General features: G+C 37.7%; 1 long non-coding RNA gene across 1 annotated transcript in view; it reads right to left on the bottom strand.

Annotated features, from left to right (window-relative positions):
- Nucleotides 1–1,349: 1,349 nt before the first annotated feature.
- LOC116216988 overlaps nt 1,350–14,144 on the bottom strand; it is a 152,234-nt gene continuing 139,439 nt past the window's right edge. Inside the window, exon 7 of the long non-coding RNA XR_004160794.1 lies at nt 1,350–1,427. This is a non-coding gene — a long non-coding RNA (uncharacterized LOC116216988). The remainder of the gene's footprint in view (nt 1,428–14,144) is intronic.

Here is a 14,144-nt window from a genome sequence, read left to right as displayed (position 1 = left end):
GAAGATAGCAGCAGTCTAACTATAGTCCATATTCAGAACTACGGTTAAGCAGTAGCTCAAAAACATGTTGTGGAGATTTTTTGAATCAATTATTTAACACGTTTACATTATATTATGGGATTTGGTGAGCAAGTTTGGTCCATTCTCTATCTTTGTGATTTTGAAAACTTTGACCATTTCCCTCCCATCCTTCTCCTCCCCAAACTGAAGACTTGTTAGTCTCTCCTTATCAAGATAGTTCTCTAACTTGACTATGTTGTTTCTGAAATGCGGAGACCAGAATTATACATTAAGGTGTGGGTGCACTGTAGTTTTATACAATGATAAAATGATACCCTCTGTCATGCACCAACACTCCTGCTGATGCCCAACCTTTTGCACTCTTTTGTCTGTCACTGCTCACAGAGCTGATGACTTCAGAGAACTGTCAATGATGACTCCAAAATCTCTCTCCTGCATTGCACCTGTCAGTTCTGAGCTCAGTTTCACATAGGCAGTTGCAATTATTTTTCTACACTTACCTTTATCTATATGGCAGCTCCTTTGCCAACTTTTTTACAATTTATTTGGTTTTGTGATGTCATTCTGCACATCCTCACCATTGACGCAACATCTGGCAACTCAAGAGAGAACAGTATGACTGGAAAACTTGGAGATCTAATTGCTCACTCCTTTTTCCAGACCACTAATGACTTTTGAACAGACTGTTCATTTTTTAACAGGATCTATCCCAGCATCAGCTGGGATAATGCTGCCAGCTTTTCCCTATGTTGAAAAGCTTTGGTTATGCCTTACCTTTTGATTACTTGATCCTTCCATCAGATTTCAGTCTACAAAAGAAACTCCTCCCCAAATCAATGTAGAGTAGATCAGTGTGGCAGGATTTCTGTCTGCAAAAGCCATGATGACTCTTTCTCAGGACATCATCATGTTTAAAACTGCGTGCTCAGTGACCTTTCTCTCTGAGATAGGCTTTTACAGGAATTGAAATCAGCTCCAGTGGTATGCATTTTCCAGGATCCCTTCTACAGCCATTTTTTTAAACATCAAAAAGAAAACAGAATCATAAACTGTTTGTATTAGTGTAGGATTAGAGGAATGTCACATGATCTCAGGTGGAAACCATCATCATCAGCAGTGAGACAGAAATTATTTGGCAAGAGAAGTTGAAATTCCATAACAGTAAGCCGGATCTTGTACACCAATCAGACACACACATCCTTCAGCAAAGCCACTCCTGTACCTAGTGGCAGAGGTATATAAGTGCAGGTAATGTTTTCTTGTGTTACTGTGCTATTCATTTGCAGGTGAGTTTTTACCCAAAGGAGACTCAATCAACAAACTAGCCCTACCATTTCTCCTGCTCCTCTGGCTAATGCTGGCCCCTTCTGGATTCATGGCATCACTTCTCACCAGCAGTATGGTACCTAAGCCAAATATAAAGTATTAAAAAAATTTAGTACAGGTCCAGAAGTAAAAGTGATGCCTGCAAATGGGAAGGAGATGAAGGTGATCACTCATCCTTGTTGAAGGCCAGTGCTGGGGACCCATGAACCAAACAACAAAATGTTACTAGCTTGGAATCAGAGCTCAGCTAAAACAGTTTCCATCAATTGGATTTGACCCAGAACAGGTTCAACACATACTGGTTCAATTCTCTGGTTATAAGCGTCTTCTTGCAATGATAAGATGTAATCAGCAATTAGGAAGTGTTCGCAGCAAGGCAGTGCCAGAATTCATGTATGAAGGTCGGGCCTGGGCCCAGGTCTCATAAAAATTCCAATCTGGAATAATAATCTCTATGTAGAGCAAACATTTCAATATTGACACAGCTAAAGCACAGCAGAGATAGAGGGGAGGAAAAAAAAAAAAAAGCAGGAAGCATTTGTCATTTATATGAGGACAGCAAGATACACGTGTTTCTTAAAGTTTTTATAGATTCCACTGGGCACTGTGGCAGTGGTAAAGTCCTTGTACTAATCCCTAGTTATATTCTGTGGGGTATATCAATAGATTTAAGTATTTATGAGCTACAAATATGACAGGAAACAGATACACCCTGTGTAAGTAATATATGATTTTTTTCCTCATAAACACTCTATTGATGTTCACAGATAAGCTCAGATAAAAGATACTTAATGAGTGAAAGTACAGCTTTAAAATTTCAGATACTGTTTCCTCTTAGGGAATCTTCTCTACAGCTTTCTCCATAACAATTTACCTTCATCCTCTAATTGACTAGATCAGGTTTTCCAGATGACTATAAGAATTGCAGAAAGTGCATGCAGCTAAAGAAAACATGGTTAGTGCACTCCTGTCCCTTAGGCTGCTGGGTAGCTCAAGTCCATCTCTCTACTGCCTTTTTTCTCTTTCGTTGACAGCTTTCCAGTTTAAAGAAATTTTTTTCTTATTTGGGAGATTATCGCTTTCAAAAACATTCTGAACATGGAAAGAAACAAATACTGCAATTAGTGCAGAGTGAGGGCTACAGGTTTCCTTGGAAAGCACACTACTAAGAAAATGCAAGTGAGCAATGGACATGAAAAGTCCTTTAAAGTGGAGAAGAAGAGTTCTGAGAAAAGACGTGAAGCCTACCCTGGAATTATCATAAGACAAAGTGCATTCTTTTCAGCACTTGTTAAAGACAACTTCTTCAGTTTATGGTTGGTGATTCTCAAGAGTGCTGTTCCGCTGGGATGTTCCATTTTACATGCCATCCTTTAAGACTACAGGTCAAAACAATATTTGTGAACAGCTGTCTTCATCAGTAGAGGAATTTGTCTATAATTTGTATCACAACAGTTCATACTGTTAAGAATTTTCACAAAATTTTGGAAGATATGTTTTGGAGTGTGGTGGGCTTTGTAGTTCACTTTGTTTGTATTGTTTATAATGGTGCAATCCCAAGCTTTCTTCACCTAGTTGAATCACCAGCTCCATTGTCATTATACTCTCACTTTCCCTATGTCATCCTGCCATCTGTCAGCTAAAGATTTGTTCAATTTACTTGTAAGAGACAATGCACAAGAAATGAAATAACTAAATAATAAGTAATGAATTTGTACATTTGGCTAGTTTGGACTTTATCATTCCATATTCACATACTTAGATCAAGAAATTTTCATAAAACACCCTTGTGTGCAGTCATATCAAGAGCACACCCTTTTCCTGCAAGGCTTCATAATTCTCAAATAAACTTTTTTCCCTCTGGCAGATCTAAAATATTTTGGTTCTGGGGCAGGAGCTGAAGAAATCTTCTTGCTGGCATTTCACAGAGAAAAAATGAAGTGAGGGTGAATATTAATGTTCAGATGCTATAAAAGCAGGACTCATTAAGTTTGTTTATAGGAAAAGTTCTGCAGATTGGATTTTTTTTTAACTTGGTCTTTAGAAAACATAGGCTCTGAAGGCCAGAATTTCAAATGTGTTAAATAGCACTGGATGGGACTTTTCAAGGAACCAAAAGAAGCTGTGATTCTGACTTCAACCAACGGGATTTCAATCAATGGGATTTAAGCATCTACTTCAGTAACTTTGAAAATTCCACTAAACATTTGTCTTTTCAAAAGCCTAAACAAGTACTTTTGTCTTATGACTTATGATGTATTTATTACAGAATTGGAAGAAAAAAGTGAGAACAGAGTAAAAGAAGGCTTTAAAAAGTAGGAGCTGGGCTTTTTGCTGGTATGGTTGATAATATTGAGAGGCTGTTAGAGAATCGAGTTCCTGGCAAACTCTGAGCAATTGTAATGCCACATGTGAGCAAATGTCAGTGATACCTTTTCTATGGCAGAGACCTTCGTTCTTCTGAATGACTGTCCAGGCAAAAATTGCTACCAATTCGTAGTTACCTTTTGAGCAACTAACAGTACAGAGAGAGAAGAGTTGAATATGAAAAATCCTGCCTCCTCTGGTGTTTATCATTTGCTCAAATTTGATCATATTTCCTAATCTAAACAAAAGTAGGCAAGCCATATTCACTGCAGTCAATTTAAACTGTGCTAAAAATCTTCCAGACCTCTAGGGACAGGTAACAGACTACCCCCAGCAGTAAAGAACACAAACAGGAATAATACTGACTCTGAAGTACATCATCATTTCATCACAGAAAATTAGATTCCCACCTCGTATACATACACACAGGGACGTAGCTAGGCATAGAGTGCATTCAGCTACAGAAGCAATCTTCCATGTGACCTTAACAGGTATAGAAGGTCATGAAAGAAGAGTATCAGTATGTTGTAGTGGTTAAATCTGAGATGGCATGTGCCAACTCAACCCTGTCATAGGCACTTCCTAAGTATGAAGCATTATCACTCATCACTTTGTTTTCACCAAGCAAGGCAGAGAATGACAAGAATTCTTAAATTACCACTGCTATGGCATCCTACATAGCTGCTACAGATTCAGAGATAACAACAATCTCTAGCTACTTGTAACAACACAATTAAAATCTCCAGTAAATCACTGATGCAAGTTTGTAGGAGCTGCACAACAGCAGAAAATCCAACCTTTCTCATTCTTAAACAAAGATTATATCATCATGCACATGCCTAAAAGATAACTATCCTCATTCAATGCATAACATATTCTTTACACTGATAAGCTATGAGAAAACATCAAAGTTTTGTTTTAACAAGTTGAAATGAAAAAACATCTGGTCTCAAAGGAGGCTACTATTTTGATATACTATACCTAGCATTTTTTAATGGTGATGTAGTTTAAATATCACAATAAAAACTTGCAAAGTATTTTAAAACAGACTAAAGCACATACAGATATCTGCAGAAACAAGGAAGTGTCATTGTGAGCATTGTTTAAACAGTATTTTATTAACTCTTGCATACCTAAAAAATTATTCTGATGGAAAGGTTTGCATTTCCTTAACAAAATCAACTCTTTAGCTATATTACTATTTTTATATATATATATGTATAATGATAATTATATTATATTACTTCTTTATTTACTTCTGTCATTTATTAATGTAGCTAGAATCTTGATTTCAGTGTAGGAAAGTATGTTCAGTGTTGAAATTAAGAGGCCAATCACTTATGCCTGAGGTGCAGAGCTTTCTGCTTTCAGATATAGCTGCAATTCATTTGCCCTACTGAACTGGATTTAGCAAGTTTTGAATAATCAAGATTCAGCTTTAGCTCTTCAATCAAAACAATGCGTCTCTAGTTTCAGTATCTTTTACATTAATTCAGAAACCTGCACAGTTTCAAAAATGATATTAACATCCTCTTGATTTTTTGATGCAGTGAATAATAGAGCTTTTAAAAATGAGTAAGATCAGAAAACTTCATTCAGTTGGTCAGTTCTGGGAACTCAACATAGTTGTGTAAAAGATCTTTCAAACTCTACAGTATTAAATACTGTAATAAAATAGCAGTGTAACAGTACTTCTCCTTGAAGTTTTATTTGGTCAACAGACAAAATGTAATTTCTTTCTTATATTTTTCACCAAATTGTATGCCCATGCAAAATAGAAATGCTTAACCAACCAGAGCAGAGAACAAGTAACTAATATAACTGCCAATATCTAGGTATAATATGATCTACTATGAAAGCAAATGTTCCTTATAAGAATATATAACAATACTTTCACGAGGAACCTCTTCCTTTTGTCCAGTGAAATGAAAACTGGGACAGAGAGCATTTCTTAATCTGCAACATCTATTCATCCAGAGCTGTTGGCATTCCAAGTAGTGCCTCTGCTGCTGGCAGCAGAGTGTGCAGTAGACTCTATGGTCATCTTTTGAGAATTAGCACATATCTTTTAGAATAACCACTACAATTAATGCATGCTTTCCAATGATACGGAACCTGTCACAGATGCTGAACTATTGTGATGGCCAGGTATCTCGATTGTTAAAAATCTAAAACTTCTGATGAATTTGAACTTATTTGACGTGGATTTCCTTATTCTTTATCTTACAGAGCTTCCCCTCAAAATTCCTTTCCCAACAGTAGATGCCTACTGACTCTCATCAGCTGATCCTTACCCTCTTTATAGGCTTACCAAACACTTATATGAGGAAGTGGATTTCTCCTAATTTTCTTCACTGTAATGAGCCCAGGAATGAACAAGTCAGTTTTCATCATCAAAGCTTATGCTTCTGACAGCAATGTGTCAATGGAAAAAAACTATTGAAACTCTCTTTCAATGCCTTCGAGCTCTATCTCCCCATCCACCCTCTATTTTATAACCTATTTCAATACAACTCCCCAGATTGCATTTGATTGCTCTTTTCCTTTGTATTGACCTTCAGCAAAGTCCACAGGCATCGAGCACCACAGGAGGAAATGGGGAAGTCATCTGGTCAGAATAATGTGTGAATTAGGGCAAGACTGTTCTAACTTGGAATTTTGAGCAATTCAGCAAAATTCTGTCTGTGAGTCATCAGATCAATTCCATAAAACAAACACAAAACACAAAGAATACAATACCCTGAAAACATCTGCTAAATATACTGATTTATGCCCAGAAAGTTGCCAAATGCTAAATTTCTGCTGAATATTGTTCAGCAATATTATTTCACTAGACTCTTGTCAATGTAATTATGGGCTTTATTAGAGGATTCACATATTGTCTTTATAGCTTCAACATCTATTTCTGCTTCAGCTAGAATTCATGAAAACACATGCCCACCCCTTAAAATGCATTTCATGAGGCATGTTCTGGGTCAGAGTCAACTCTCATACAAGTAAATCTGGATTAACAAAATCCACAGAGGCTAAAGTACTGGTACTAGCACAAAGCAAATACTAGTAAAAATGGACTCAGGTCCACATATTTTAAGGCTAAGAGCTCCACCTTACTGAACTATACAAAATCCTTGAGCGTGGGACAGAGCAATGCAGAAAATGAAAATAAAAAATTAATGCTTCCCTAAAGAGACAAAAAGGGTAATGAATTAAAAGTGACTTCATTGTTCCATTTCCTTTATGGCAGTTACCATGGAAAGAGAAGAGTAGCAGAAGGCTGAAGTTTATCTTTTTCCACTCTCTTTCAGTCTCAATGAACTTGATGTGACAGTCCTGTGCTCAGTTGTTTGAACAGCTTAAAACACATGCTATACAGCTTAAGGAAGGAAATTTATACAGTTCATCTAGCTTGCTCATTCCATGGGAAAGATGAATGAAGAACAGAGCTTGGGACACATGTTGGAAAAATGGCTGAGTGCAATTAACAAAAAGACCATTTATATACTGCATCACATAAAGCAACAGATAAAGTATAAGCAGAGAAAGAAGGAAGACATATCAGTTCACAACCTAAGTATCAATATAATACTGAGGTAGTTTGGCATTGATTCCTGAATGAAGTTTAAAACAGGTTTGGCTGTTCAGAATTCATAATTGCTTCAACTTCAGAGAAAGGATGTTCCAGCTTCCACTTGAGCATGCAATGTGGTGGGGGGAATGAAAAGGGATGAAAGCTTGTGCTCTCGCAAAGCACTGGTTAGGTTGGTAAATGGGTCCCTATTACCCCCTTTTTCATCAGTATGCATCTATCCCTGTTAGCACTCTCCTTCAAAAGCATTAAAATCCAGAACAAAGCAACATTTTGCACCCTTTCTTTTGCAAACTATAAGTACTCAAACAAGCTTTGAGTTTCCACAGGCATTTCTTCTTGTTACTCAGAGGCCTCTATTTATGTAGCAAATATCTATCCTCAGTTATGTCATCCATGCTACATAGGTATCCTTAATGGAAAGCAGCCCTGCACTCCAGTATAGCAAATGCACTCAACAGGGCATTGCATCACCCAGTTCACATCCAGAAAATCTGAACAGTCTACTGAAATCATGAAACAGTAAGTGAATTGCTTTCCAAGTTCTCATTATAAACACATTATTATATCCATTCCCACTTTAGACAATTCAGTTCAAAAACTTTAGTTACATTTTATGTGAAGCCAACTTCTAAGAGATTCAGAACAAAGAAGAGTAAATAAAAAGCAATACAAAGAGCACAAATTTACAAACTGTTAAACAAACTGGACAAAATATCTTTGCTGTCATGCACAGCAGTTTAGCAGAGCATAATCAGAGGTTTTGTTCTAAGATGGTACTACCATCCCACCTGGGGCTGCAGGAAACTTCATTGTAACTGCACAAAACCCAGAGAAGTTCAACAAGAAGTGAGTAAGAGTGAGTCAGATGCGCTAGCTGTGTGGGACAGGGAGAAGCTGTGCTGACCTCACAGCTGCTGTAACACAAATGGCTGAGAAAGTATACTAAAGTACAAATTGTCTGCCTCAGAGTTGGACATTTTCTCCCAGTGCCACACAAGCTATGCAGCAACAGATCTGCATTTCTAGGTGTATGCAGGGCAGAAGCCTGCTCACTGGGCAGCACCAGGAGGGGCTGTGCAGGCAGTGCCCCTCCAGCTGGCCCCAGCCCCTCCAGCACCGCTCAAAAGGTGACTCCAACAGCTGTGGAAGAGTCTTCAGATAAAGGAAGTTTCTGTTAACTTCCAGTCATGGCAAAGGCTTTAAATGTGCGTGTTCTTACTGCCTGCACTCAAGACTTAAATCCTCTGTAAAATGTATTAGTCTTCATCTATGGTACCTTGTTATGATGAGGTTCACAGTAAAATGCACAAAAAAACCATTTCACTTACAAATGTGTTGTTGTCTTTTTGTTTCACAAACAACTCACGTCATCACCTGAATTTATTAACAGTTCGAAGTTTACAGAAGACTTTGTGGCCACCACCCTCTAAGAAATATTGTTAACTAATTGACTAGAGGAGGCAAAGACTGTGGCACCACTAGTGTGTTCAGCTTTTGTAAGGGATGTCTGCAGCCACAGGTCAGATGTAGCCACCAGCCCATGAAATTCCTCACTGCAGTTTCTGTCACATATCACGTTCACTTCTGTGAGGCCGGATTCCAGCCAGCACCAGCTTCATACAGTCCTCAACAGCCACACAAACTCCCCAGGCCATGTCAAAAGCATACAGGGAGGAAACGGCAGGAGTGAAGACAGAAGTTTTTAGCTTTCCCAAGAGAAGGGATTATCAAAGCAAGTGCTGCTCTGCTCCTTGTTTTTCTTGGAGGCACTTTGAGGGTATGACTGCAGGTCAATAGCATATCTACAAAGACTGAATCCAAATGTTCACATATTTCCTTTAAATGATGAGTTAGTCAAGCCCACACTCAAAACATGATGCTTCTCTTTCACTTTGTAACACATAAACTGCCTATGGAATGCACATAGCCAAAGTAGATGGGTTTGTGAAGCATTCACAAGTGGAGAATAGCCTTCCAAATATAATGATTTTTCACCTTTTGCTGAACTAGGTACTCAGGCTTGTCTCTACAAAAAAAGCCATAACACAGAGGTAATGTCTACAGTGATAAATCACTCGCATTGTGAAAACGATTCAGTATCTAATGATGAAAGTAATAATATATTTTAAGCAACTACAAAATAATATACATTGAAAATATTTTCTTTTCAGGATTTTTGATTGTATTTTTTTGTTTTGTTTACATGGGGAAAGCTTTCTTCAAGTCCTTTTCACTTTCTGACTGTCTGATCTCTGTTATAAGCAGGGTCATATTGTTGAAGGACAGTCCCACTGGAATCAATAACACATCATGATGGCAACCAATGTCCCTAGGGCAAAAACAAGCATCTCTATTGGAAGTAAACTCTCCCAGGACATGGAAAAGGTTAAAAAAAACAAAAAACATTACTTTGAAATCTTATTTTAAAAATCCTATAATGAGCAACACGGGAATGGAAGTTTGTATTACTGAGAATACCAGCTGAAAAGTTTTGGGAAAAATGCACACATACAAACAGACATTCTTTTTGATCTTCAAAGATACAGAAAATGGAGCAAGTTTTTAATCCTACTTTTCTGGAGCCCTACTTATCAGCACAAGCCAGCTGTGTCAATCGGATAGCGCTGAAGATGTCTCCCACTGACATCTTATGTCTAAGGTCAAGTGTTCGGTATCCTTTGCTGTACTAGGTGATTAACAAAACAAAGTTTTAGCTATAGACAGCTGGATGCTTACTGTGCTGCAAGCACTGACAGTTACCCTTGTCTTTGATTATATAAATTGACTTTGGTTTCAACAACAGTTGAGAATTCTGTAGAACTGGACAAACTACAAATAGATTGCTCCTCGTTTCCTGTTTTCATTCCAATGCCTACAAATTACCTCAACATGCCTTTTTTTTTTCTTCTTTCTCTCCCCCCCCCACCGAAAACGCTAAAGTCTGAAAGAAACTCTTGTTATATTGTTGCCACTTAGGTTTCACTGAGCCTGCATTATCTACTCACAGCTTTAATGACTTCCTGCAGAGAGAGGCTCTGTAGAAGTCTTGGCAGCAGGGCTAAGAATAGCATTAAATGCAAGGTTATCTAGGCATTACACTCACTGTAACATGCAATTAACTCTCCTCTTCCATTTTCATTACACAATTATTCATTAATGTCAATTTAATTTTATGCATTGTTCTACATGACCGAAGGCTGATTACGGGCCTTTTCACTCCAATATCCCAAGTTAACTGGTGCCAGCCTCTCTCAGGGCTGCCTAATTGCAATTTAGCCCAGACAATTCCTCCCATTTTTGCCCTCCAGTAATGGAACAACAGATCATGGCCAGGTAAAGATTTTAAGGTGGAAATAAAGCCCACGCCTGAGCAGTACTGAGAACAGTGGAGTCCTGTCCCTCTCTTCCCTTTAACATCTCACATTTTCTGAATTGTTCAGTGTGGCTGCTATAAAAAAACTCATAATTTAAATTGGCCTCTGCACTCTCACAGAGCTTTCTCCAGTTATGTAACACAGTTTCAACACAAAAACAACATTACGCATTGTAAAGGCTCAGTATATAATACAAGTAAATGATGTGCTCAACAAGAAGGTCTGTACTTTACTTTCACCGTATTTTCTTTCCCTCATTGTTAACTTTCAATGAAGTTTTTAAAAAGTTATCAGCATTTCCACATTTGAACAGCTTGTACCTTACTCAGTTCAGCTCTCTGAAACACCCCTCTAAAACAAGTACTTTTCTTAATGAAAGAATGCAGAATGCCCTTCACTCAAGGCAACACACACTGTAATCTGTTTTCACTGTAAACCACTTAATAAGCCACCTTAAAAAGTCAGGATATAAATATAGCCCAAAACAATATGGATTCTTACAAACCATCTTCTAGTAATTTGCATTGTACTTTAAATCTGCACAAGCAGCTCATCATTACTTTTTTCCAGTTTTACTGGCAGACCTTAGCCTAAAATAAGATTTAAAGAGCAGCTAAGACATAAGCTATGTGCCTTTCTATTTCCTCTACCAGGTGAGCCTGTACATCTCAGATTAAAAAAAATCCCATTAAAAATCAAGAAATAATTCAGTGTCCTCTACTTGAGTGAGTTACTGGTTTCATTTCAGAAGTGGGTCTATGTGACGTCTTTTCCACACACACCTGGCAGTAAGACTGTATGAGACATGCTTTAAACATCGTCTGATGCCTAAGGGTAGACAACAAGCTGCTTCTTTTAAAGCAATAATGAGAAAAAGAGCAAATACGAGAAAAAAGTTATGTGCATTACAGCACTCCTTTCTCTCCTTTCTCGACACTGTACTTAAGGCTGTGTCAGCATTCTCATTTGAAACCTCTGTTTTCAGGGGCTTTCTAATTCAGTTGTAAAAATGAGTTCCAAGCTGAAACTTGACACGTAAGGTTTCAGCCTAGGAGCAAATATTTTTTACAAATTGTCAAAAAACAAAAGCCTTTTGGTCATTTTTAAGTTAAAAAGGCTTGATTCCCTCTTTCTCCCCACCCAAACTGTAATGAACTGTCTGTGCAATCTGTTCTGTTCACCTACAAATAAAAAGCATTTGCAGGAGCTCAGTCTATTATGGGGACTTGGGTACTTTTGGTGGTTGCTTTCTTAGAGCACTCAATAACTCAGGAATGAAATACACTCTCTATGACATCTGTACATTTTTAATTCTTTCATTTTATTTTATCTCTTGTTATTTTTTACTGTGTTAAGCTTCATGGTGATTAAAATCCATGGAATAAAAGGTTATTAAGCATGCAGCTCTAGTGATCTATTAGATCAGGAACTTCACAAGACAGATTTGTAATGGTATAGCCACATTTATTGCAATGGAGTTATACTATGAACGCTTAAAAATGCATAAATATGTTTTTAACAAACTAAACATGAATGGATATGATCAGGGTCTTATAGACTGTGATGCAATAAAATATATTTTAAAACTCCCTAAATAGGTTTTAACTTAATTAGGTCAATGTGTGTGTTTAAGGTTTATACCAGGTCAATAACTGGTACTCAGGGGATTTTAAAACATAGATTTTATTATTTTTTAACAAAAGGGAAAAAAAACCTGCAGCGGACCAAGTAAAGGGTAAGACACAAACCCAACAGAGTCAAGAAATTAAAACTGTAAAGGGCCAAACATAGCATAGGATGTGTCAGCGCTGTATGTGCTGCACTGCTCTTGTGAATTGTACAAGTAAAGGATAAAGCAGTGAAGAATTAAAACAAGATTTGACCTAACTTTTGATAGCTATGTTTCTGTCACACTTTATATTGACCTGAGCCTTTTATTTTAAATTAGGAGCCTTACACTTCCATATTTTGTTTTGAATTCAGCTTTTTCTTTCAGATGCACACAGATTTTAACAGCCAAACTTATAAATTAAGGCAAAAAAAATCAAAGTATCAAATATGTTACCAATAGTTTACTGCTTTCTAAAGCTTTTTGATTCATGCTCTGTTTGCTTTCCCTCTGTGAGGTTTATGGCCATGGGACCTAATTTGCTGGTTTCATTATGTATGTTAGACAAATCTGTATTGCTAACAGGGCTGAGTTTGGGTCTAAAAGTTTTATTTCTAAAGTTAAACCATTATTGTGTAACAAACAGTTACTCAGAAAAATGTTCTTGCATCTGTCAGTTCCCTGAAGTTGACAACTGATTTGAACTTTTTGTATTTAAACTAATTTAACCAGGCAATCACTTTACAAAGCAAAATGAGCCAATGGTTACTGCAGCACATCACTTAGGGCTTCATGCACAACCTTCTAGGAAAACAGTTCCTTATCCAACCATAAAGCTGTCAATGCTCAGAAACAATTTGTTTGGGATTGATGAAACAGGAAAAGTTGCACAATGGGCATGGTTCCCCTTGAAAGCTTTTAGTGCCAGCTTTTCTCTGGATGTTTCTGGCATGTTGAAATACATGCAATGCATGGAAACAGGCTACGTGTCCACGATCCTGAGGCTTGGAAGGATCCCATCCGTGAACAATCCTATGCTATTACCTGCAGAGCCAGTAAAAAGTATGGCAGTTGCTCAGATGTTCACTTTACAGCAGAATTTGAGTTTCACGAGATCAGAAAAAAATTCATAAGGAACCTCTCACTGTCACAGGTATTTGAATAAAGCATTCATCATACAGTTGTTAAAGGAATGTTAAAAACCGGACAAAAGACAAAAGACAAAATTAGAAGTACCACCGGAGTCCAACAGCTATGGAAAGTCCTAGAAGTTTCAACATAATTATCTGGCACCTAAACACTAATCTCCAAACCAAATTTGGCTGGGAGCAATTTGGGCTTTGACAGCTGGTAGCCACACATTATCCCTTTCTGAGAGAGCAGTCTACCAAGAAGTGCTTTGACTTGTCTGAGTTGCACATGCATCTTTCACATTTCTGCAGCCAAAATGGTGAGGGGGCCATGGTGGTCTGCAGGTGGCAGCCCTGGTGGTTGCCTCAAAACAGAGCTGCCACATGGCTGAGCCAAGGACATCCCTGCAGTCAGTCTCCACTGGAAATGTTTCTCTGCGGCTTCTGAGCAGAGCACTTTGGCTTTTCATGGGCTAAAATTCAAAGAGAGAACCAGTCTGCCTTATGATAATTCCTACTATTGCTTAAGTTGTAGACTATACCCAGGTACTAGGCATGCTCCCTGCTAAGGCAGCTTTTATAAGTATGCTGGCTGCTAAGATTACCAAGCATATGTAAACAGTTTAAAAAAATGAAATAACTGTTCCAAATTAAATATATATTCATTTCATACACACACACATACACACAAACACACACACACACACAAAAAGAAAAGAAAAAGAAAA

Source organism: Meleagris gallopavo, chromosome 10 (genome assembly GCF_000146605.3).
Source record: "Meleagris gallopavo isolate NT-WF06-2002-E0010 breed Aviagen turkey brand Nicholas breeding stock chromosome 10, Turkey_5.1, whole genome shotgun sequence".
Classification (NCBI taxonomy): Eukaryota; Metazoa; Chordata; class Aves; order Galliformes; family Phasianidae; genus Meleagris; species Meleagris gallopavo.
Note: the sequence above shows the minus strand (reverse complement) of the source record. Positions and strands in the feature narration are given on the sequence as shown.